The sequence below is a fragment of the Thamnophis elegans genome, chromosome 8 (genome assembly GCF_009769535.1).
Source record: "Thamnophis elegans isolate rThaEle1 chromosome 8, rThaEle1.pri, whole genome shotgun sequence".
NCBI classification, from domain to species: domain Eukaryota; kingdom Metazoa; phylum Chordata; class Lepidosauria; order Squamata; family Colubridae; genus Thamnophis; species Thamnophis elegans.
The window spans coordinates 27,825,547-27,851,819 of NC_045548.1; the positions used below are offsets into that span (position 1 = coordinate 27,825,547).

Sequence of the window (26,273 nt, forward strand, 5' to 3'; positions counted from 1 at the left end):
ATTTTTCCTAGCATTCGGCTCTTTTCCAGTGAGTCCTTTCTTCTCATTAGGTGACCAAAGTATTTAAGTTTCATCTTCAGGATCTGGCCTTCTAAAGAGCAGTCAGGATTGATCTCCTTTAGGACTGATGGTTTGATCATCTTGCAGTCCAAGGGACTCGCAGAAATCTTCTCCAGCACCATAGTTCAAAGGCCTCAATTCTTTGGTGCTCAGCCATACATTGCAACTGGAAAAACCATAGCCTTGACTATAGGCACTTTTGTTGACAGGATGATGTCTCTGCTTTTGTCTAGATTTGTCATAGTTTTCCTCCACAGGAGCAAGTGTCTCTTAATTTCTTGGCTGCACTCCCCATCTGTGGTGATCTTGGAGCCCAGGAAAATAAAATCTGTGACTATCTCCATTTCTCCCCCATCTACTTGCCAAGAATTGAGAGGACTGGATGCTATGATCTTAGTTTTCTTACTGTTGAGTTTCAAGCCAACTTTTGCATTCTCCTTCTTCATCCACATCAAGAGAATCTTTAGTTCCTTTTCACTTTCTGCCATTAGAGTGGTATCATCTGCATATATGAGGTTGTTGATATTTCTCCCGTCAATCTTAATTCCAACTTTTTATTCATCTAGCCCTGCCTTTCTCATGATGTGCTCTGCATGTAAGTTAAATAGGCAGAGTGACAGTATACAGCCTTGCTGGACTCCTTTCCCAATTTTGAACCAATCAGTGGTTCCATGTCCAGTTCTCACTGTTGCTTCTTGATCCGCATATAGGTTTCTCAAGAGACAAATAAGATGGTCTTGTACTCCCATCTCTTTAATAACTTGTCTCAATTGTTTGTGATCCACATAATCAAAGTCTTTAGCATAGTCAATGAAGCAGAAGTAGATGTTTTTTTTCTGGAACTCCCTAGCTTTCTCCATGATCCAGCGTATGTTGCCAATTTGATCTCTAGTTCCTCTGCCTCATCAAAATCTTGCCTGTTTTTCTGGTGATTATAAAAAGTGATTATACCTTCAATTTTGAGTATATTTGTCCATATGGAGAGATAACACTGTATTGTTTGAAAGATGAACACACAACAATGCTAAAGCTTCTTTTCTGAGGTTTATTGAAGGTATGATAATGTAATCTAATAAATGTAGGAAGGCTGAATTTTACTTTTTGGTCCTCTTTGATAGGACAAATGGTTCTTGCCTATGGATACAGTGATTTTGCTTTTTCTTGGCTATGAGAGTCATGGCAAGGATTCTCCAACCATACTGCTCCTGCTGAGTTATTGTTACCTACAGTGCATTTTAAACCTAAGCTGTAAAGGCAGTAACCTATGCCTTGCCAACAGTAAGGCCTCATTAGGTTTGCACTTGGTGGGTGCATTGAGGCAACCAGTCCAGCACTCTGTTCTTTGAGTTGCAGTCATAGCACTGGTAGAAAGCAAGGAATATCCCAGGGACAAATACAAGAGATACTTTGCAGTAATCCCGTTATCTACCGTGTTTCCCCCAAAATATGGCAGGGTCTTATTTTCTTTTTACCTACAAAATATGGCTTGGGCTTTATTATGGGGGGAGGGTTTATTATTTTGGGGATGCTGGACGGCTGCTCTCTTGCGAGCGGGCTCCCAAAGAGCCGGGCACAGCCTCATGGGCAAATGGCTGTGTTGCGCTGTCAAGCAGCGCAACTCAACAGCCATGAAGTGACCACGCTCACAAGCAGCCATCCGGCAAACCTCCTTTGCAGCCAGGCACAGCGCTATTCACTGACCTAGGGGTATCGCCAAGCCGCGTGAGCACCTGTTTGCCACCGCCCAGCTCACGTGGCTTAGTGCCTTCCAAATACTGCTTTGGGCGCACACTCTATGGTTGCGGGCCAGCTGTCCACAGAGTGTACAACCATAGAATGTGCACCCAGAGCAGCCACTACCGAAGGACTCGGGTTGGAAGTCATGAAAAAAGCCAGGCTGGGATGGCGGTGGCGGCAGAGGTGCCGTGGCTCCGTAATGAGAGCTGGGCCATGCATCGTGAGGCTGGGAGGTGGGTGAGTGAGAGCGGAACAGCCGCTCGCGCAACCCCCCTCTCCAGCCATGCAGAGCGCCATTCACTGGCATTTGGAAGGCGCCAAGCCGTGGGAGCCGGACGGTGAACAAATGCTCACGTGGCTTGGTAATACCCATAGGTCAGTGAATGGTGCTGTGCCCAGCTGCAAAGGGGGTTTGCCAGGTGGCTGCTCGTGAGCATGATCACTTCATGGCTGTTGTGTTGTGTTGCTGCGACAGCGCAACACAGCCATTTGCCCATGAGGCTGTGCCCGGCTCTTTGGGAGCCCGCTCGCAAGAGAGCAGCCACCCGGCAACCCCCCTCTTCAGCTGGGCACAGTGCTACTCACCAACCTAGGGGTATCCCGAAGGCGCCAAACAACGCGATCACCGTTGCCTCCCCCCAGGTTCCTGCGGCTTGGCACCTTTGGGATACTGCTAGGTTGGTGAGCGGCGCTCTGCCTGGCCAGAGGTGGGAGGTTGTCCAGGGGGCTTATATGCGGGGGGGGGGACTTATATTTTTGCCCACCAGAAAAATGTGGCATGGCTGTATTATGAGGACATGTCGTATTTTGGGGGAAACACGGTAATATATGTGCAATTGATGGAAACCTGGCATAGCTTTAGGCAAGAATTAAGGAGAAACTACTGGTTGATGTATTTGGTTGTCTGTAGCTAAGAGTATGAAGAATAAGATATTCTGAGAAGAAGGCGGGGCTTAGCAGTGAGAAGATGGAGTTTCAGGCTACTCCTGAAATTCCTCTATACCGAAGGATTTTTGGACGGGTTCTTTGAACTCTAGCTGTCCCGTAGATGACAGTGAAGGTGAGGAGAGACCCAGGACCTCAGAGACACCCGCAAGTCTCTGGGGGGGGGGGGTATTAACTCCTCGTGCCAATTCCTTTTTGGATTAGCTGCGTGCTAACTGAAACTGCAGGTTGCCCCTAAGAATGGTAGAAGTGATGTCATCTGGTAAGCTGATTTTATTATCCAAGAGAGACTGTTCGCGTTAAAAACTTAAGATAACTGAAACCAAAGAACAGGAAAACTTAGCGGCGAATTGGCTTTTTTAATGGATTTATGGCTGGTGGTTACTTTACTTCTTAAATGCTTCAAGAAACTCCTCGACATCCTCCCCCCTCTGAATCTCCCTAAGTGGATCGTAAAATTTATTTTCTACTAATTAGTCCGTCACGATTCGACACTTTTATTACTTTATTACTTCGCTTTGTTTACGATCAGATAAGATTGCACAGCCTGTAAGAAACTAAGAAGTCTGTGGGAAAAAAAAAAGAGCTTGCCATTTTTAACTGCGACACATCATGGCGTCCCAAAATACCTCTAAAATTTCATTTCAGATACTTTTTTCCGCATGCAGAGGACTCTTTGATTCTTATCAAAGACTGGAAAGAAAATTGGATCATCTGATTTTAAAATATGAAGCAAAAACTGAGATCGTTGAGTGTTTAAATGCTCCTGAAATACAAATGGAAAATGTGAGAAATGGTGTCTGGTCTATCTCAGAGGAAGAAAGGAGGGGGGGAGTTATAAAGAAGACTCATTTAAAAAGACAGAGTGCAGGAGGAATGGAAAATCCACCCTTGAGAATTAAAGTTAATTTGGAGAATTTTGCAAGCCTAGGACAACATTATTATTTCATCACTGACATTCAGAGTCCAAAGGTGCCAAAATATCTTTGTCTGGATTTGCTTATGAAAACATTTGGTAAATTTATCCAACGCGTGGCAATTGGCTGGAGAAGATCTTGCTATTGGAGAGACACTGGCTGATAGATGGAAGAACGTAATTTAAAATCTAGTTAAATCTGATTACCTTAATGTGTAATAGATATAGCTGAATAATGACTGATATGGATAGTAATATATATAATTTGGAACTGGCTGATAGATTGAAGAATACAATTGAAAACTAGTTAAACCTAATTGCTTTTTCTTGTAACAGATATAGTTGAATAATAATTGATATTGATAGTAATGTATATAATGTGGAGTTGATATGATAACTAACAATTGGAAGATTATACATAAAGAGTATTAACTACAATAATTATCACTATTAAAAAACTAAATAAAATACATACAATTAAATGTTAATCAACACTGGGAAAATGTTATGATATATGATATAATTAAATATTATGGATGTCCAGCTAAAATAGGATATGAGGATTTGATGATAATAGAGGATTTTACAAATAAGTAAATGAATTGTCAGCATGTGTTATGGATTAATTATGCAATGCATAGCTAAGGATGAAGGATGTTTAAATAACCATAGGTAATTAAAACTGGAGGTATAATGATGTTGATATGGTAAATATTCGAGTTAAGATATTTGAATTAATATGAGTTAATGGAAGAGAAGCACCAAAGCATGTTGTAACCAGTTGATATACTTCTTTTTTTTCTCATGATAGACACCTGTGTTTTGTTTTGTTTTCCTGCCTTGTCTCTTGTTGTTTTTGTCTATTTTTATATTATTTTTATTTTTTATTTTTTATTTTAATTTTTATTTTTTATCTGTCTTTTCTTTTTCTTTTTTTCCTCTCCCACCGGTGTGGGCAGGGATTGTTCAAGATTATTTCTTTCATCAATATTTCTAAATAATAATTACAGTTAAATGAAAATGGATATATAATAATGTTTTAGTTAATATGAGTTATATTGGTTGACTGTGGAGGAGATGTACCAAAACTTATCTGTAATTGATTGATACATTTTCTACAGATGTAAAGAAAGATGTGTACCTGTTTTAAACTAAAATTAAAAAACATTTATTAAAAAAAAAAAGAATAAGATATTCTGCTGATATTATCCTGGATGGATTGATTGTTATTGAGTGTAAATAATATAAAATGGTTCATTCCTGATAGTGTAATTCATGTGAAAGCATAGCATTAACTTTGCATCATAGATTCTTAATTTTCCCCCCACCACAAATTCGAGTTCTTATTACCATGTTTCTCTGAAAATACGACATGTCCTGAAACTAAGCCCAGGCCAGATTTTCAAGGTGGGCAAAAATATAAACCCTCCCCCGAAAATAAGCCCTAGTGAAGGGGTAAGTTTAGCCAGAACAGGGGGCAGCCCTTCCCTTCCCTGGTCACCTCAGGTCTTCTTGGCCCCTTAATCGGATCAGCTGGGCCGCTTCTTTCACAAAACAGCTGATTTGCGGGAGCCACTCAGGCCTCTCCCCCCAGCAAACGCTGGTCGCTTTTGCAGCCAATTGCAGCTGCAAAAGAAGCTGGAGGCCAAGCAACACAACCCAAATGCCTCATGCCCTCCTTGCCTAACAGTGACAGTCACAGCTGACAATTCCGTCCACGGAACAGGAAAAGAAGGCATGTAAATCAATACACCTGGGACATCGGAAGAAGCCCTGCGAGGAGACGCTGCTGCCAAAGTGCAGGAAATATCCCCCCCCCCCTGCAGATCGTCCTTTCAAAGAGGAGTTTCACCAGGATGAAGGCGACACAAACGCCTCCTTCAGCCACCTCTTCATCCTGGTGAAATATCTCTTTCAAAGGACAATCTGCAGGTTGGGGGGGGGGCGGGGCGGGGAGATTTCCTGCACTTCGGCAGCAGCGTCTCCTCGCAAGACTTCCTCCAATGTCCCAAGTGTATGGATTTTAATGCCTATAGGAGGTCGCTTCTCACCCGCATATTCACATTGAAGGCTCGAAATGGGGCATTTTTGCAAATGGCTTGAAAATGGGGAGGGAGATATTCCTGCCTCTCCCCCTGTTCTGAAGATCAGCACAGACTGAAAACAGGATAAGAGATGAAATCCCCCCTCCCCATTTTCAAGAGGTTTGAAAAACGCCACATTCCAAGCCTTCACATTATCCAGGATTGCAGGATTGAAGGCATGCGGGAGGGAGGATTTTGTCTCTTGTCCTGTTGTCAGTCTGTGATCTTCAGAACAGAGGGAGAGGCAGGAATATCCCTCTCCATATTTTCAAACGGTTTGCAAAAACGTTCCATTTCGAGCCTTCAGCATATTCCAAGATTGCAGGATTGAAGGCTCGGAATGAGGCATTTTTGCGAACAGCTTGAAAATGGGGAGGGGAGATTTTCCTTCCTCTTACCCTGTTCTGAAGCTCAGCACAGACTCAGAACAGGATAAAAGGCAAAATCCCCCCCCCCCTTTTCCTGGCAATCGTTCTTTCCTTGGGATCTCAGCGCAGACGTACATCCCCCAAATGCTCTATCTGAAGCCTTCTCTGCATCTGTGCAGAGCTCCCAAGGAAAGGATGGTGTCTATGTGTGTATGAGAAAGAGATCCCTATCCCCCCCCCTTCCCAAGGCAGCCACATCCCTCCATTAACCTGTTTTTCTGCTCCATTCTCCACTGCCATGTGCAGGGCAAGAAAAGTAGTTTGTGGGACTTCTTCCAACTTCGCGACAGCTTTTTTTTTTTTTTGCGAGAACTTGGAAGGTATTTTCTGGTCAGGGACGTGCAGTCATGGGAGGCAGGGGAGGCGGGGCCTCACCAGTGACATGAGGAAAAGAAAAGAAACATTAAAAGGAAAAAGACTAAGGTAGTTGCTGCCAGACTCCAGAGTCACAGTGGATGACTCTCAGTCTGCTTAGTGCTAACTGCAGGGGGAGGCGAGAGAACTACGGGCCTCCTTTGCATAAGGAATTTTTCGCCTTTTAACCCTTGCTCAGAGTTAAGCAAGGGTTAAAAGGCGAAAAATTCCTTATGCAAAGGAGGCACGTGATTCTCCCATCTCCTCCTGCAGAGGGCACTTAGGTCAGAGGCTTTTTTTAAACAGTAGTGACTCTAGCAGCAACTATCCCAGCCTGGCTAGCCTAGAGCAGCTCTTGCCTTTTTCTTTTTACATTTTCATCATGGCGGACAAGAGGAGAGTTGACACAGCTGGAAGGTATGTGGGTCGGAGGGAGGGGACAGGGGGGAGGAATTCAAAATTATTTGTAAGTAATTGTAATTTGTTTTATTATAAGTAATTTGTGTTTGTTTGTTTGTGTGTGTGTGTGTGTGTGTGTGTGTGTTTTACCCGCCTCTGCTGGCGTGTGGGCTGGCACTTTTTAATTTTTAATTATTTCTACGCCTCGCTATAGAGCGGGACACGCGGGTTCTGGCCATACAGCAGGTCACGCTGAATGGGAAGGCACGCCGGGACTTTAAAGTGCATGCCGCCTCACCCTGCCATAGAGCGAAACATGTCCTGTTTTATGGCCGGGAGCGGGAGGCACTCTGGCACTTTAAAATGCATGCCGCTGCCCTGGACCCGGCCATACAGCGGGGCGGCGGCATGCACTTTAAAGTTCCAGCGTGTCTCCCGGCCATAAACCAGGACATGTTTCGCTCTATGGTGGGCCAGGGCAGCATGCACTTTAAAGTCCCGGCGTGCCTTCCGGCCATTCAGCAGGACCTTTAAAGTGCATGCTGCCGCCCCAGGCCTGGCCATACTCATGAGCGCGGCTCGGAACGGCGAGCTCTCTGGTGGTGGTTGTGCCGGCGGCAGCAGCAGCGATGGCAAGAACCCCGCCACCCAGCTGGATTCACCAAAAGTGGCGCCAGCAGCAACGCAACATGCTCGGGGAAGGGAGAATCAGAGCTGGCTGCCCGGATTTGCACTCCAGCCACCGCTGCTTCTGCTGCTGCAGCAGCCACCAGAGACTCCTTCCCCTCCGCCGCCCGCCTGGGATGCGGAGTGAGCACGCGAAAGGAGGAAAAGGAAAGGGTGACGGCTCCAGAACCCAGCGACCCACGGGAGCGCCGGAGGAACCGGCCAGAGGTTGGGGTGGAAAGGATTTCTTCGCCTCCGTCCCACCCTCTGGTGGCTTAAAGGGGCAGGACCCGGTTACCAGGCAGCCGGCGCTGTGGTGGCAATCACGTTACCACAGGCTTTGTTACATACGCACCTGGGCTCGGCCCAAGAAGTGACGCCTCCAAAGGGCTGTCACCTGAGGCCACCTCGTTTCGTTTCCTCTGCCCCGCCAGGTTGTGGAAAAATGAGCAGCTCGATTCTCCGCTCTCATTTTCCTCAGCCTCCACGCTATTGGTGTATGTGTGTGTGGGGGTTTAAACTATTGCCTTGCACCAGAATTGATAGGAAATAAAAGGCTGAATTGTTTTTAGCCTACTTACCTCCCCAATATGCAAAAGATCACTTGGAGTTAAGTAAGACCTTTAAATGATATTTGCTTCAAAATGCTTAAGAAACTTGGTTTCCCTACCTTTCAAGGAAGGCTTGGCATTTAACTAGTTCTAATCCATCTCAGTAACAGATGATATTTCTTCAGGCAACCGGCAAACTATGATTTAGGTTTAAGGATTGGATTCTGAAACGTTTTGCTAAGATGGCATATCTGCAAATCAAGGAACAAAATCATGCCCCCTCCCCCAAATAATTTTGTCCTGTTTAGTTTTGTTCTGTTCTTGGTTATTTTCTGTGAGTTTGTATTTTATCCCTTGGAAAAAAAAAGGAAAAAATATGTGAAGTTACTAAGCCTAATATACTAAGGTAACACATCTTGTTTACACATCATGATCAGTTCTAAACTATGGATTTATAGACCACAATTGCTGTGTTCATACAATAGGTTAAGCCAAAAACAAATCATAGATTAGTTGATTGAGCCAAACCAATAAGTTCCTTGATTTATATTTTATAACAAAATGAAGCCCCTTTGCCTTAGTACATGTTCATACATCTTATTCAGCCCTAGGCAAATGAAAGATTATTTCACTACTTGATATATGGAAAAGAGGAAGTCGCCATGAAGTTTTAAGACACATTAACTTGCTGTCAGGAATCTTTCCAATAACCCACAAAGAAAACATGATTTTTTGTTAATTTTTTTAAGCAAACAGTTGAAGTTCCTTCAAGTGTTTTGGAATAGATTCTTCTACATATAGCTCACATTTCTTATTTAGCTGATGATACTTCTGTTAACATTAACCCATTGTAAAAATAACAGCAATTGAATGTTTTACCACAATCAACGCATTACATGACTGGAGTAAAGTTAGCGGCAGGGCGGCTTTTGCCTCTTGAAAGCAGGCAAAAGCCGCCCTGCTGCCCCAGCACTATGTCCGACATAGAGGCGGGAGGCCTCTATGTCGGACATGGTGTCCCGCCTCTATGTCGGACAGAGCGCCGGGGCGGCAGGGCGTCTTTTGCCCGCTTGCCTCACCAGCCATAAACCTCACTGCATGTCACTGTTTCTGGTATTTTTTTTTACCATAGGCATGCAGTCTACTTTTCTTGTCCTGCAGATGGAGCGGAGAATGGAACTGGAAAGCAAGTTAGTGAAGGGATGTGGCTGCCTTGGAGAGGGATTGTGTGTGTGTGTGTTCGTTTGTTCTGCCAGGAAGACACCCCCCCGCCCCCAGGCCAGAGCAGCACAGTCAGCTGTTCTGTGGCCAGCAAGCAGGGCAGGCGAAGTCAGGATGCAAGGAGAACTTGGGTCATTGTGGCCGCATGCAAGCAGATGGTGGGATGGAGAGGGTGGGGCTGGTGGCCTTCCTGCACCTGAAAAATAATAAGCCTCTAATAAGCCCAAGGCCATATTTCATGGGTCAAAACAATGTAAGATCCTGTCTTATTTTCAGGGAAACACAATAACAGGAGATGAGGGAGCAAGATATGTCACAACATCCTAAATGTTTCTTGAATGAATTTAAATCATGAGTGGTGAGGAGAAATAATTTACCTTCCAAGATTTAAAATATCGGGTTGAACATATAAAAGGCTGAAGAGAAATCTCAGAATTACACTTAGTCCATTTTACTTTCTGTTGATCAGTCAGCTGGGCTTGTCAACAGCAGTAATATTTCATTTCATATACACAAGCTACATTTATCTAATGGTCGTAAATGAAGATGCTTCCCTATTTTATTATGGTGGGTTTATTGGGGAATGTACATAATTTGTTTCAAAGGATTTGGGTTAGGTGACAAGCTCAGTGAAGAATTTTTTATCTAGATGTAAAGCCTTTTATATAAATACTGATCAAGTTGGTTGCAAACATCTCAAGGAGTAACTATAATGAGAACCTGGAAGGATTCCTGCCAAAATAACGCAGGGTGGGGGTGAGGGGAGAAACAGAAAGAAACAAAACAAAAAAGGGAAAAGTGAATACAGATGATCAAAATGTAGGTTCTTGTAAAAAAATAATAAAGATAACCTTTAATACATTATTTATGTGTTAAATAATATATTAGATTATAAGCAGATTCAAGGGTGTAAAAGTGAGAAAGGAAGAAAAGGTGATTAGAAAAGGAACCTTTCTTGAGCATGCAACTTCCTCTAGGTTACCACACACACACACACAAACCAACATAGAAGGATCTAAGATCCATAATCAGTTGGAGACAAGTAGCTAGCGACCCCCAGGGGGAGAGCCTTCTCTGTGGGAGCGCCTTCCCTCTGGAATGAGCTGCCCCCACGGAGCTTGTATAATCCCCGACCTCCAGTCCTTCCGACACGCCCTAAAAAGTTGACTTTTCCAGAAAGCCAGCCTGGCCTGAACAAAACAAAATAAATTATTGATCATTGTTAATTTTAATTGATTTTTTTTAAAAAAAATGTTATTGTTAATCCTAATTGGGTTTGTTTGGGATATTCTATTTAATTTTTAAAAAACTTTTGTAATATGTGTTTTTTTAATGTTGAACGCTGCCCTGAGTCCTTGAGAAAAGGGCAGCATATAAATCCAATAAACCAAACCAAACCAAGTAGGATATCGCTATCTAATTCCTTAAATGCTCACCTTTACTTCAGACAAATTTTAATATCAAATTATCAGATGTGGCTTGTAAAACTCTGGGAGACAGCTAGATAGCAGCAAAGACTAGGGATTTTTTGTATCCCATGTAATAAACATTTGGATTTACTGTAAGTTGAAAATATAGTCCTATCTTGGCATGCAAAATTAATTCAACAAGTTAGAAACATGCCTAAACTAAGGGAAATAATAGAATGCAAATGACATTCCTTGCAACTATTTATATCTCTTAATAGTCTAAATGACCTTATCAAAGTAGAATATCTCTATCGATTTACTTTGGCAAGTGTTGCAACCAAACTTTATTGTGTTATAGGAATCTTACAAAAATAATCAGATCCTATCTCTAGATGCCTTTGGCATCCTGCATAATTTATATAATAGCAGTAAAATTGGGCACAAAATTGACCAAGTTGGACACCTGGAATTTAATGAGAAAAGGAATGGTTCTGCTTCTTAGTTTGGAACATTATGTTTTTAGTTGCGAAGTTGTGCCCGAACCATTGCGACCCCATAGACAATGTTTCTCCAGGCCTTCCTGTCCTCTACCATCCACTGGAGTCCATTTAAGCTCATGCCTACTGCTTCAGTGACTTCATCCAGCCACCTCATTCTCTGTCTTCCCCTTCTTCTTTTTCCTTCAGTCTTTCCCAGCATTACGCTCTTCTCCAAAGAGTCATTCCTTCTCATTAGATGACCAAAATATTTGAGTTTCATTTTCAAGATCTGGCCTTCTAAAGAGCAGTTAGGGTTGATCTCCTCTAGGACCGACCAGTTTGATCTCCTTGCAGTCCAAGGGATTCAAAGGAGTCTTCTCCAGCACCATAGTTCAAAGGCCTCAATTCTTTGGCGCTCAGCATTTCTTATGGTCCAACTTTCACAGCTATACATTGCAACTGCAAAAAACAATGCCTTTCATTGGCAGGGTGATGTTTCTATTTTTTAGTATGCTGTCTAGATTTGCCATAGCTTTCCTCCCCAGGAACAAGCATCTTTTAATTTCTTGGCTGCACTTGGCTCTATCTGTGGTGACCTTCGAGCACAGAAAAATAAAATCTGTCACTACCTCCATTTCTTTTCCATCTATTTTCCAGGAATTGAGAGGGCTGGATGCCATGATCTTAGTTTTCTTAATGTTGCGTTTCAAGCCAACATTTGCACTCTCCTCCTTCATCCGCATCAAGAGGCTTTACATTATTGCATGTTTTGAACTTTCTCAGAATACTTTATTTTTAAAAAATATTAATTACAGCCTTCCATTCTTCTAAAGTGGGTAAAATGAGACCAAGTTTGTTGGGGGCAATATGCTGACTCTGTAAAACACTAGAAAGGGCTGTAAAGCACTGTAAAGTGGTATATGCTATTACTATGGCTAAGAGAGAAAACCAGAATCTTCCAACAAATTATACAGGTAGTTCATGTTTAGCAACTACAATTGGGACTGACAATTTGGTTTGTAAAGCAAAGCAACTACTAAGTGAAGCCATGACTGTGGTTATGATCTTACTCCAGCTTTTCTTTGCTTTACAGATCTGAAAAGATTGTAAATACAAAGATTAGTTGTAAAGTTACTTTTTCATCCATCTTAACTGTGAACTGATTGCTAAACAAGGTGGTGGCTAAATGAGGATTACCTATAAACTAATCAGTTTATTAAATATTGTGACTATGTTTCATACTAAATATATGTTGATAAAGGATTGAGTTATAGTAAATCACTTTCTGAAGAACCATCTACTCTTCATAAAGATTATTCAACCTTGAGTGTCAAGAGTGCCAATCAAAACTGTTGGCACTCTTAGTTAAAATGTTAAGCAACAGGAGATAATCTAATTCAGGTTGCTCAGGTTGCATCAATTCAATAGACAGAGTGTGACACAAATTGGCAAATGCAAAACAAATCCAAATATATTGTTTCTGATACAAAATTGTTTTTATCCTCTGCCATAGGGCTGCTATCAGATAACACTCCTGCGTCTTATGGAATAGGGCAAGGATGGGTTTTCACTCTGCTGCTTTCCAATTTATTTCTTAATGATGAGCAGAATACTAAGAGACATCCTGTTTTTCCTCATTCAAGATTGCTGAGAGGAGTTAATCTCTTCTAATGTAAAATGATAATTAGATTCTGAAATCACAAAGATTGGGATTAACAGATTGATAATAGCACTAAGCAAATCATTAGTACTGTCATCAATTGTGTTAAAATCCTCTTTGAAATTAATTTTTTTAAAAGTAAGATCTTCACATCTGGGCAAAACTCCAAAATGTAAGTGGCAAATAGGCCAATCTTAAACTGCACTACTTTCTGTTTACTGTTTTTTGAGTTAACATTTTCTTCTACTGGTAGCTGGACTCTACATTGCTGAAAAACATAATACTAAACACTTTTAGACTAAAGTTTTGAGATTATATTAGCTTCTGCTGTTATGAAATATAGTGAAAAGTGGCTAATCCATTAACTAATTGTTATTAGAACTTTTAATTATTGGTTACAAATTCTTTCCTTTTCAAATGTTGGATACCCTTATGCTGGAATAAATAAAGGAAAAACTTCTGTTTGATAAACAATTAATTCTAAAGGTTGATACTTCATATCCAGCAATATGGATTCTCTTTGAATATTTTTTTTCCTCTAGTTTATAATTTTTTTCCTGCTGATAAACAAATGTTTAAGTTCAGAATTCTCATTATCTCAATAGAACTGAATGTAGTTGCAAGTAACAAGCACACACCTTGGTATGATTGCACTAACTGTAATATTGAATGTGATGGTTATCTCAAATTTATTTTACATTTCTCCATTTGAACACTGATAAAGCTAAAGATGCAACATGCCAAGCATACTTTTTAACTGATGTTTTAAGAAAACAACTTATAATTTTAGGCATCGCCTATGTATATATCGATACAATAGCAGAGTTGGAAGGGACCTAGTCCAACCCCCTGCCTAGGCAGGAAACCCTATATCGTTCCAGACAAATGGCTATCCAACATCTTCTTAAAGACTTCCAGTGTTGGGGCATTCACAACTTCTGGAGACAAGTTGTTCCACTGATTAATTGTTCTAACTCTCAGGAAATTTCTCCTCAGTTCTAAGTTGCAAGTTGTATCAATAAGGTGGGTCTTCTGCATTATATTTTGCTGCCGTATATTAAACTTAGATTGTGCAAATTCTTTATATTTATCTAATATCAGGAGAAGGAGGGTTATCTACATTCAAAAAAAAATAATGATCATCAGACTAGAACAACACTGGTTGTTCATTGTAGTGAGGTTCATTATTTTCCCCCTTTGTATTTTTATGACATGTTCTTAAAACAAGATCTACCTATCTTCCTTCCTTCTTTCCTTCCTTCCTAAAATTATCTAAATGTTACTGTTACTAGTATGTTTTGTAAAAATAAAAGTCAGTATAAACAATTCAGTCCTATATATAAGCTTATAATTTATCTAAGCAACAGACTGACAAAGGATGGAAAGATGAGGGAAGCAAACGAGGCATAAGAAACTTTAAAAAAAAGAAGAGATTTGGGTGGAAATAATATTTCAAAGGAATGATTCCCATATCCCCCCTAGACTTTAGATGTCAAAACAATCTCATGTACTTTGATGAGTTGAAATTAAAACAACACTGATTTTTAAAAGTTATAATGGGGGAAAAAGATAAGCAAAATCAAACCATTTTGGCCTTGGGAAAACTGGAGATAAAATAATGCAATCCTTGACATAGCACAGATGAGTGCTGTGCTGTTTTAATACATTCTTTATTGCCAAGTAAATCACCAAATGTGGTCATTAAGGGCAGCAACTATGACAGCAGATGCTGAGACACGAGGACTCTTAAATGTTGGCTCTCAGGAAATCACACTAACCCCTACCAGGCATTAGAACAGAAACAATCTATTATTGCTTCTATGACTCAGTGCTCTTCTACTGTAGTTCTCCAAGGCCAATCAGCAAACTTGCCAAGAAAGTAAAGTTATTTTCACCTTACTGGAATGCAATGTGTATTGCGCACAAGATTTATTAATCTGACAGAATTCTGATGGTATCAGATCCAAGTCCAAGGACCACACAATGAAGTCCAATTGGTTTTAATCCTTTACTTGCTTACACCTATTGGGCAGAATTTTGCCAAACAAAAGTTATAACCTTCTACCCTATCAGATATACCCTCAGAGATTCTAGTGTGTGGTTGTCAGCCTCTGCTTTGCTGTTGCTTCGGCTGCCATGAAATGGGGAGGGTGGGCATGGTATTTGGGAAAGGTTACTCATTGTGCTGGAGGAAGGTTCTGGAGTTCAGCTGCCGGTCAGACTACGCGTGCGTGGGAGATTCACGCCAGGACTAACGGCACCAACATTCCATCTTCGTGATGCCTTTTGAAGTTATCTCACACCTGACACTTGAGAGAATTATGATTGGACTGTAACTGTGATGCCAAGGGGTGGGGAATGGGCTGTTCTATATATCCATCGCTTTCGCGCCTAAATAATCAGACTTCGCTACGCTATGCCTTTAATCATTTATAATTAGTAAAAGTACACTTGATTTCTACACATGGAGTCTCGTGGTTTTCTTTCCTAATTATCTAATGGAGAGGTTCTGACAGTTAGCGAAGTCTCACTCGCACCCCACCAGGAGATTTCAACCTTCCGTGGGGGGTGTACTTACAAGAAGAAATGAGGAAGATGTCTTTGCAAGCAAGCGATGAAGAAATTGAAAGGGAAACCGCTGACCCATCATTACCTGGGAGAATGGCTGGGTTAGGAATTGCGGACCCTGTGATTCCCCCTCGATGGTCCTTGACTGTGGGGCAAAAAGAGGACAGTGAAAGTTGGGATGCTGGAGTTACCAGGAGAAAACAAAAGGTGAAGCCACTTGAGATGGAACAAATCTTGCCCGAACGAAAACCCCGAGAAAGAGACCAAATGGAGGACTTTGAACAAAGGTACTCTATGCAAAAATTCAGGGAGGGTGAAGAGGCCAAGGGAGGTTGGGAGCAAGCTAACCCAGAAACAGCTTCTCCCCCCCCCCAGCCAGGGCGGCTGCCAGAGCAGGGGGACCCCCTAGAAGACGCAGAATGGCAAAAGTCCCTCCCTTAATTGTAAAGTATGACGGGAATCCCAAAAGACTGGGCCTCTTCATTATGCAGGTTTATAACTATATGGAAATTTATGGACCTGATTTAGAATCGGATGACATGAAAGTACGAATGGTGTTGCTTGCTTTGGAGGAAGAAGCAACCGAATGGATGATGGGTCTGCACCAAAGCAATTCCTCCCTCCTGAGGAATGTTGACGCTTTTATGACTGTGTTTAAGAGACGATTTGATGACCCCCTAATTGAGAAACGGGGAAAGTTGAAATTTATGACCCTCATACAGGGAGATAGACCGGTGACTCAGTATATTCAGGAGTTTCAATAACTCTCTTCTTATATGAGAGGTTGGTCTCAGGATGCGCTTTTGGATAAATTTGCATTAGGCTTAAATGAGGACATTTATCAACAATGTGTTAATTGACACCTTCCCAAACGCGTTACAGCTTGGTATGAAAATGCAGCAGACATTGAGCTTGATTTAATTAGACTTCAACATGCAAAGGATGAGAGAGAGAGGGAGAGAGCAGCAAAATCACCCCCCCCAATTCAGAAGCCCCCTTCCCGGGTCAGAAGTGAAGGAAAGGGAAGCTCCACAGGCAAAGTCAAGCCGTTCAGATGTTTCCGTTGTGGGAGGGGGGGCCACCGCGCTCCAGAGTGCCGTGCTAAACTTCCCATGACCACCCCACCCCCTGCCAAGAGGGAAGGGAAAACAAGCAAGGCCCCAGACAAGAAGAAGAAAGAAGCTGCTTTCGCTGCTGATGCCAACCCCCTGCGCTTCAAACAGAACGTGGAGGAAGAAGCTGACGCCACCGCCAGCTCCTCTGATGACTCCGATGACGACGCCTCGCCTCGCTGGGTGAGTTCAAACAAAGGCCCCATGCTAATCCCAATAGAATTAAGGGTACCGCCCGATGGGGTGTCACAGCAGCTTCCCGCCCTTCTTGACTCGGGTTGTTCCCGATCAGGGGTGGGTTTCAAAAATTGTTCGAACCACCTCCGTGGGCGTGGCCTCCTTTGGGGAGTGGCTTGCCACCCATGTGACCGGATGGGAGTGGCTTGCCGCCCATGTGACCGGATGGGAGTGGCTTGCCGCCCATGTGACCGGATGGGAGTGGCTTGCCACCCATGTGACCGGATGGGAGTGGCTTGCCGCCCATGTGACCGGATGGGAGTGGCTTGCCACCCATGTGACCGGATGGGAGTGTCCAAGACGATGTCACTGAATTCTTTCCCCCAACTACAATATGATTAAAATAAGTACAAAAACAATAAAAGAGCTACTTACAGATGGAAGATGCCTGTTCTTGCCAGTCTTCAGAATCACGGACTCCAATGAATGGGCTGCACAAAGAAGAGACACAGAAAGCAAGACTTTAATTGCATGGACTGCATTGGGATGAAACCAGCACACAAAATAATAGAAAAGGAAAATTACTCTCCTTTTTTGCGTCTTCTGCACCACCACCTCACCATCTTGCTCCAAAAACCTGCACAAAGGACAGACACGGAAAGAAACGCCTTAATTGCTGGCACTTCACTATCTCAAGGAGGAAGACAAGACAGAGCACACCACACCCAGCAATAAAGACAGGTACTTACAGGGGAAGCATCTCTGGCTTGCCGGTCTTCTGCACACCACCGTATTACATCTAGGCAACAGGAGCAGGAAGCTTTCACCAAATCCCTGGATAAGTCAACTGAGAAACATTTATCCAGTACCTGCACAATATTTTCCACCGTTTACGATCTGGCGCAGAGATGTAATCCATTCTCAGACATCGAAGCGCAAGTAAATTTGCTGAATACGCTTGGAGTGGATGTTGGAGTTGGCTTGCATTCACGAAGAACTGCAGTAAAAATTATTGACTTCATTGCGAAACAGATCAAGACCACCGTGTTTTCAACGATTATTGCAAATAATCGAAAGGTGTGCCTAATAATTGATGAAGCCTCAACACTTTCAATGAGAGCAGTGCTGATAGTTTTTGTTAGAGTTGAGGATCCAGAATGCCCAGCAACCATCTTCGTTGAGCTTCTGGAATTAGAGAGACAAGATGCGGAGACCATATATTCCGCAGCAATGGAAAGCTTGCACAAAGTTGGATTCACCACCGAATATCTACGGAAGAACTTAATCGCTTTCTGCTCCGATGGCGCCATATAAACAAACAGGAAAGATATAGTCTTTCATCCAAGAAGATAGTTCAAGAATGAATGTCATATTCCCAGAGCAATACAGATTTCCTTTTTCTGAAATTTAGTTCTCAGTTCCAAAAGACAGGAATATATGAATGCATATGAAATTATGAATTAGTACTTAGGTCGGTCCAAGAAGCTATTCAGAAGTTAGTGGTTAGAAGAGCAATCGTAAAGGTAGATTACGTGGGATGTGTTTGCACAACAGTGGAAAAACAGAGATATGTAAATGAATAAATATTACAATGTGCAGGAATAAATAAATTGACAATTAAAATCAAGAAGGCTTTGAATACTTTTTCACGTGGGATTGGTTTTAGCTATTGCCAACTAACGGAAACAGGAATTAGAAAGCCAAAAGTATGAAAGAAAAGACCAATTATGTAAAGAAAGGTCCCTAAAATGTATAAGGAAATATTACTAGATCATTATTAATGCGTAGATAACTGTGGGACATTACACACACACACACACACAAACTATGATGGAAAACACAAAAAAATAAGAACACCCCCCCCCCCCCAAGACTGCGAATGAAACCAGGTTTTTTTTCCCTAAGCCTAAGGACAGGAAAGACAAAGCCACTGGAATAAAAACCATCAAGGCATTGCGGGCAATTTTAAAGGACAGGCATTCACAGAACCATCAACCACCTCAGAATTACCTAAACAATGAGGGTGAAACACACTAAATCTGATTTTCTAGGATACATACACTTAGCGACCATGTTTCACACTTAGCGACCATTTTCACACTTAGCGACCGTTGCAGCATTCTCATGGCCACGCGATCAAAATTTTGATGCTTGGCAACAGATTCGTATTTATGCTGGTTTCAGTGTCCTGGGGTCCTGTAATTGCCTTTTGTGACCTTTTGACAAAGTCAAATGGGGAAACCAGATTCACTTACTTATGTTAGTAACTTGTCAGCTGCAGTTATTCACTTAAGAACTGTGGCCAGAAAGGTGGTATAGTGACCAAAGTTACAATGGCATTGAAAACAGTGACTGATGACCATGTTTCACACTTAGCGACCATTTTCACACTTAGCGACCGTTGCAGCATTCTCATGGCCACGCGATCAAAATTTTGATGTTAGATCCCAAGGTTTCAGTAAAACTATTCAATCATAATTAGTTTCATGCATTAGGATTATTTCAAAGCACAAGCAATAATTCATATTTCATTTCAAACTATGCCAACACACAATAACATAAATGAAACCATTACTAATATTCCACACACAATAAGTTACAATAAAACTATTATAAAAAATTCAATGCACAATACATTTCAAAGTATTGAGTGAAGAATACTTTAAAAAGGTTTATTTTAATTTATTTTGGATAGAATCATTTTTTAAATCGTCTAAGACGATTTAAAAAAATATTATATCCAAAATAAATTAAAGTAAACCATTTTAAAGTATTCTACACTCAATACTTATATGTAAAACTATTATAAAAAATTCTATGCATTAAATAAAATATTTTAAAATACATTAAAATAATAATTAAATAAAACCGGGCCACTTACCAGCAGCAGGCAGAATCAGCAGCACTCCGATGCGATGGATGGATCCTCGTCACGATGGCAGGCAGCAGGAACAGGTAAGAAACCTGACTGGAGGGACAAGGCTAGGTAAAGTCACTTAGGTTGCCTGGCATGCTTAGCAAGCCAGGCGAGGGTAGAGGGGAGGTGGGGGGCTTGCTTCCCTAGCGAAAACTAGACGGTCGCAGCCACGGCCACGCGTAGTACGCGAGGCCGCGGCTTTTGCAGGGGAAGGCCTGGAGGACTTCCCTTTCGCAAGCGAGGCCACGCCGGCGCCGGCGCCGCCCGCACCACACGGAGGCGGCCACGCGTAGTACGCGAGGCCGCGGCTTTTGCAAGGGAAGGCCTGGAGGACTTCCCTTTCGCAAGCGAGGCCGCGGCGGCGCCGGCGCCGCCCGCACCACACGGAGGCGGCCACATGTAGTACGCGAGGCCGCGGCTTTTGCAGGGGAAGGCCTGGAGGACTTCCCTTTCGCAAGCGAGGCCGCCGCGCCGCCGCTGCCGCCCGCACCACACGGAGGCGGCCACGCGGCCTACGCGAGGCCGCGGCTTTCGAAAGTGAGGCCACCCCCCCCCAACGACCGGAAGACGGCCACGCGTAGTACGCGACGCCGCAGCTTTCACGAGGAAAGGCCTGGAGGACTTCCCTTTCGCAAGCGAGGCCGCCGCGGCGCTGCCGCCGCCCGCACCACACGGAGGCGGCCACGCGGCCTACGCGAGGCCGTGGCTTTCGAAAGTGAGGCCGCCCCCCCCCAACGACCAGAAGACGGCCACGCGTAGTACGCGACGCCGCGGCTTTCACGAGGGAAGGCCTGGAGGACTTCCCTCGCGAAAGCTAGGCGGCTACCGGCGCCCCCCCACCCGAAAGCGGCCACGTGGCCTACTCGAGGCCGCGGCTTTCGCAAGCGAGGCCGCCGCCGCCGCCGCCACCCGGAGGCGGCCACGCGGCCTACGCGACGCCGCGGCTTTCATGAGGGAAGGCCTGGAGGACTTCCCTCGCGAAAGCTAGGCGGCTACCGGCGGCCCCCCCACCCGAAAGCGGCCACGTGGCCTACTCGAGGCCGCGGCTTTCGCAAGCAAGGCCGCCGCCCCCACCACCCGGAGGCAGCCACGTGGCCTACGCGACGCCGCGGCTTTCACGAGGGAAGGCCTGGAGGCCTTCCCTGGCGAAACCTAGGCCGCTACCGCTGCCACCCCTATCCCCCCCCAGCTTCCTACCGCCGCTACCACCGCTGCCGTCGCCACCGCCCACCCGAAGTCCCGCCGCTAGCGTCCCGAGTCTTGCTGCCAGGGCTTGGTTGCTTACCTGTGGGGAAAGCAGCAAGCTCCTGGAAGGCGAAGGGAAGGCATGAAGCGCGAAACGAGGCGTCTCGGCAACAAACAAACCCTTTGGAAAAGACTCTTTGAGAGAAAGATTCTTTTCAAAAGAGGAATGTTAGCCGTTGGTGCCACACTTTTAAACGAAGCCAGCCCACTCACTGATTGGCTGGACTCCAGCCAAACAGTGAACGGCAGGCTGCGCTTAGTCCAGACGGGCGGGGGAGCGCGCGACAGGGCCCAGGACCGGTACCGGCGTTCCCGGAAGTTCCTTACTTCCGGGTTCACCGACGAACCGGATCGTGCGATCCGGTGCGAACCGGTAGGAACCCAGCCCTGTTCCCGATGTATGATCAACCCTGCAATGGTGGAGAAACTGGGCCTCAAGTTAAGGACTTTAAAAACGCCTATTGTGTTTTGCCAAATAGATGGGTCCATAGCAGGGGGTGGCCCAGCCCATTTTTATACTGAACCTCTAGAGATGAAAATGGGCACCCACATAGAATTAATCTCTTTTATTGTGGCTCCTGAAATGGACAGACCCCACATTTTAGGCCTCCCCGGCTTCAAAAATGGAACCCTCGCATAAATTGGAGGGAGGGATGGCTGCGCATTCGCACAAGCACACCTCCAGACAGGGAGGGCGTTTCCCCGGAGCCTGCTGGCTGCAGCTCCGCTTTGGCCGCCAGGGGTCAGGAGAGAATTGAGGGCGAGGAAAAGATTCCGAAAGTGTATTGGGACCTGAGGGGAGTTTTCAGTGAAAAATCTTCAGATAAACTTCCGCCCCCACAGACCTACTGATTGCTCCATCGATATTTTGCCTGGTGTCAAGCTTCCAAAGCCCCAAATATATTCCATGTCCGCTAAAGAGATGGAGGAAATGAGAAAATTCATTGATAAAAACTTGGAAAGAGGGTTCATCGAGCCAGCACGACCCAAGGTAGCTGCATCCGTATTATTCAGAGAGAAGAAGGATGGCTCCCTGAGATTATGTGTTAATTTCAAAAACCTAAATGGTATCTCTGCCCAAAACCTCTACCCGTTGCTGCTAATGAAGGACATGTTAGCCCAATTGGGGAAAGGCTGCATTTTCACTAAACTGGACCTCAGAGAAGCGTACTATAGGGTCCGCATAAAGGAGGGGGATGAGTGGAAGACTGCTTTCAACTGCCCCCTCGGTTGCTTCCAGTTCCGAGTGATGCCCTTTGGCCTGCAGGGGGCGCCTGCAGTTTTCATGCAATTGATTAATGAGATCTTACATGAGCATCTTTACAAAGGCGTTATCGTATATTTGGACGATATCCTTATCTACACTCAGACTTATGACGAACACGTCACGTTGGTCCGCACTGTCTTGAAAAAGCTCAGGGCCGCTGAACTGTATGCCAAATTGTCCAAGTGTGAATTTCACCAGGAGAAGATTGACTACCTGGGGTATCGTATCTCCCCCGCTGGCATTGAGATGGACCCTGGCAAGGTGAAGGCAGTCACTGAGTGGGAGGCACCCCGTACACGCAGGCAATTGCAAAAGTTTTTGGGTTTTGCCAATTTCTATCGTCAGTTCATCCCTTCTTTTGCCAAAATTGCTCTTCCTATCACTAACTTGTTGAAGTCCAAAGGTGGGCCTAAACCTAAGCCTAGCAAGCCACTGGATTGGACCACGGAGTGTCAAGCTGCTTTCGAGAAGTTGAAATGCCTCTTTGCAGCGGAACCAGTTCTGAAGCATCCGGACATGGACAAGCCTTTCGTCGTCCAAGCTGATGCCAGTGACGTGGCTGTTGGGGCTGTCTTGCTTCAGGCCAATGACCAAGGTAATTTGCAACCTTACGCTTACACCTCCCGCAAGCTCACAGACACTGAAAGACGTTGGGCAATTTGGGAGAAAGAGGCATTTGCAGTATGCTGGGCCTTGGCCACATGGCGCCACTTTCTAGAGGGCGCTAAACACCCCTTTGAGGTGTGGACTGACCATAAAAATTTAGAGGCTTTGAGAACTCCACGCCGCCTCTCCCCTAAGCAGATGCGCTGGGCTCAACATTTCAACCGCTTCAATTTTACACTCAAGTACATCCCGGGAGGGAAGAATTTCATGGCTGATGCTTTGTCCAGACTCCCTCAATACAACTGCTCTAAACTGAGTATTGTTCAGCCTGTCGTTCCCGCATCCAGCCTTGCCGCTCCGGTGGTCACTCGACAGCAGGCACGCTCGAAAGTGGAGGTGCCTCAGGATTTCCTTTCTGATCTCAAACGGGCCCTTCCTCAGGATGACTGGTTCCAGCAGCATCAGGGTGAGTGCACAATGAGGGACGATTTACCGTGGATCGGAGCTAAGCTTTACGTCCCCGCCTCTCTTTGTCTCGTCGTTCTCCAATGGGCTCACGATTCCAAGTTGGCGGGGCACTTTGGATTTGTAAAGACATTACATTTAGTGAAGAGGCAGTTTTGGTGGCCCTCTTTGAAGAAGGACATTGAACTTTATGTTGCCAGTTGTCCAGTCTGTGCAGCCGCTAAACGGCCACCAGGAAAACCACAAGGCCTGCTCCAATCGGTGGCCCGCCCTGTCGCCCCTTGGAAGGAAATTTCTATGGACTTTATTGTCAAACTTCCCGAGAGCCAGGGGCACACCGTCATTTGGGTGGTTACTGACTTATTTTCAAAACAAGTTCATTTTGTTCCATGCCACAAGATTCCTTCTGCGAAGGCGCTTGCTAAACTTTTCATTTCTCACATTTACCGTTTGCATGGGGTGCCTGATCGCATCATTTCCGATAGAGGTGTCCAATTCACTTCTATCTTCTGGAAGGAATTTCTTAAACGCATTGGCTCCGCCCAGGGACTAAGCTCTGCCCACCACCCTCAGACTAATGGGGCTTGTGAGAGGACTAATTCTGTTCTGGAACAATATTTACGTTGTTTCATCAATTATCAACAAGATGATTGGGTGGACTTGTTGCCGCACGCTGAAGTGGCCTACAATAATTCTGTCCATAGCAGCACTGGGTTCACTCCTTTTCGTGTCGTTTATGGTCAAGATTTTGTTCCTATTCCTGAACTTCCCCTTGAGCAGCCACAAGTTTCTTCCATCTCTGAATGGAGCAAACGTTTGAGCCATATTTGGCCTTTGGCTCTTAGTACTTTGGATGCTGCGCATCGTGCTCATAAGAAACAGGCTGATAAAAAGCGTGCACATTCTTACCAGTACTGAGAGGGTGACCTGGTTTATTTGTCCACGAAGTTCCTTCAAACTAAACAAAAGTCTAAGAAATTGGGACCTAAGTACGTCGGCCCGTTTCCCATCATCAAGATCATCAATCCTGTTTCAGTTCGTTTGCAGCTGCCCAAGCATCTCAACCGTGTTTATCCAGTTTTCCACGTTAACCTCATTAAGCCTGTTCGTGTTTCCTCTTTACGTCTGCCTATGGACCTTCCACCTGCTCCCCTATTGATTGATGGTGAACGACATTTTGAGGTTCATGAGATTTTGGACTCCCGACGAAGGCGGAATTGGATACAGTACCTAGTGGCTTGGAAGCATTTTCCTCCCTCTCATACCGAATGGGTGGACAAGTCCCATGTCCGTGCTCTGCTTCGACAGTTTTATTCTGCTTATCTTGACAAGCCTTGACTTTTTCTTCCCCTCCCCTCTTTTTCTCTTCTGTTTTTTATTGTTTGTCTGTTTGTTTGTGTTTTCTCGTTTTCCAGGCCTGAATGCCTTTTTCCGGGGGACGGCCGAATGTCAGCCTCTGCTTTGCTGTTGCTTCGGCTGTCATGAAACGGGGAGGGTGGGCATGGTATTTGGGAGGGGTTACTCATTGTGCTGGAGGAAGGTTCTGGAGTTCAGCTGCCGGTCGGACTATGCATGCATGGGAGATTCCCGCCAGGACTAACGGCACCAACATTCCATCTTCGTGATGCCTTTTGAAGTTATCTCACACCTGACACTTGAGAGAATTATGATTGGACTGTAACTGTGATGCCAAGGGGTGGGGAATGGGCTATTCTATATATCCATCGCTTTCACGCCTAGATAATCAGACTTCGCTACGCTATGCCTTTAATCATTTATAATTAGTAAAAGTACACTTGATTTCTACACATGGAGTCTCGTGGTTTTCTTTCCTAATTATCTAATGGAGAGGTTCTGACAGTGGCTATTCCAAAACTCTTCTTTTGTCCCCCATCTAACTTGGCACTGTGCAGTCTCTTAATATGGGCCTATCTCTGATGGAACATTGCCGTCTCCCAGGGAAAGATCTGTGCTTCCAAAATTTCTCTCCAGTGCTTCTCCAGGTGCTCATTCCATCACAGGTGTTAGTAGCAGGTCTAGATGGAAATGTCCGGAGCCTTCCAGCGTATTATCTCCCCATAATAGATGCTTAGCTTTGGCTCTTTTCCACACCTATTTTTTTTCCTGGTAGAGAACAAGAACAATAGGAGGGTCTCAGCAAGGGTTTTTCCAAAGGATCCTTGCTTTGAAATTTCATTTCCACCCAAATTTCTCTTTTTAAAATTTTCCTATTATTTGTTTGCCTCATCTTTCTATCCTTTTTCTGTCTATTGCTTAGCTAAATTGTAAGCTTGTATATAAGACTGAGTTATTTATACTGAGTTTTTTTTAAAAAGATGCTAGTAACATCAATATTTACATAGATACGGTAAGTAAGTAAGTAAGGAAGGAAGGAAGGAAGGAAGGAAGGAAGGAAGGAAGGAAGGAGCGAGCAATCCTCTGTCTACAATGCTTCAGGATTGTGTTGTTACCTCATTTTTAAAAATACAGTTGTTATTAGGTGATAAATTTCCATTTTGTTAAAAATCCAAAGTTGTACACCATGTGCAACTAAAGGAACCATTGCCTACTATGTTCCTTTGAATGCTGGAAATTGAGAAGTTCGGGAACAGGAACACCATGTGTTTGGCAACTGTCTGATGTCATCACTTCAGAAAAGGCCATGCTCATTTTTTCTGATAGTGTAGTAAAGATGTTAACGATAAATACAATTTATTTGCAGAGTACATGGCTGAATTGATTACAGCAGTGTGTCTCTTTGAGTCATTGAGTTGAATCCAGACTTTGGTAGTCACGCTTCAATCATATTAATATCAATGGAAAATGAGTTATCCATGACTAGATTCCCACACTGATTGTTGGATAGACCCCTCTCTCAATCACCTTTGTATAAATCTCTTAACCACAATTGTTTAAGTTGTGTATATTTACATTATTGGGCATTCTTGGTTTTTTTTTTTTTTTTAAAGAATTAAAGGTCTTCTCCCAATTCTCAAATGTATTTAGT

General features: G+C 44.1%; 1 long non-coding RNA gene across 1 annotated transcript in view; it reads left to right on the forward strand.

Moving 5' to 3' along the window:
- The window catches only part of LOC116512100, a 57,987-nt gene that overhangs the window by 10,235 nt on the left and 21,479 nt on the right, over positions 1 to 26,273 (forward strand). The window lies entirely within an intron of this gene.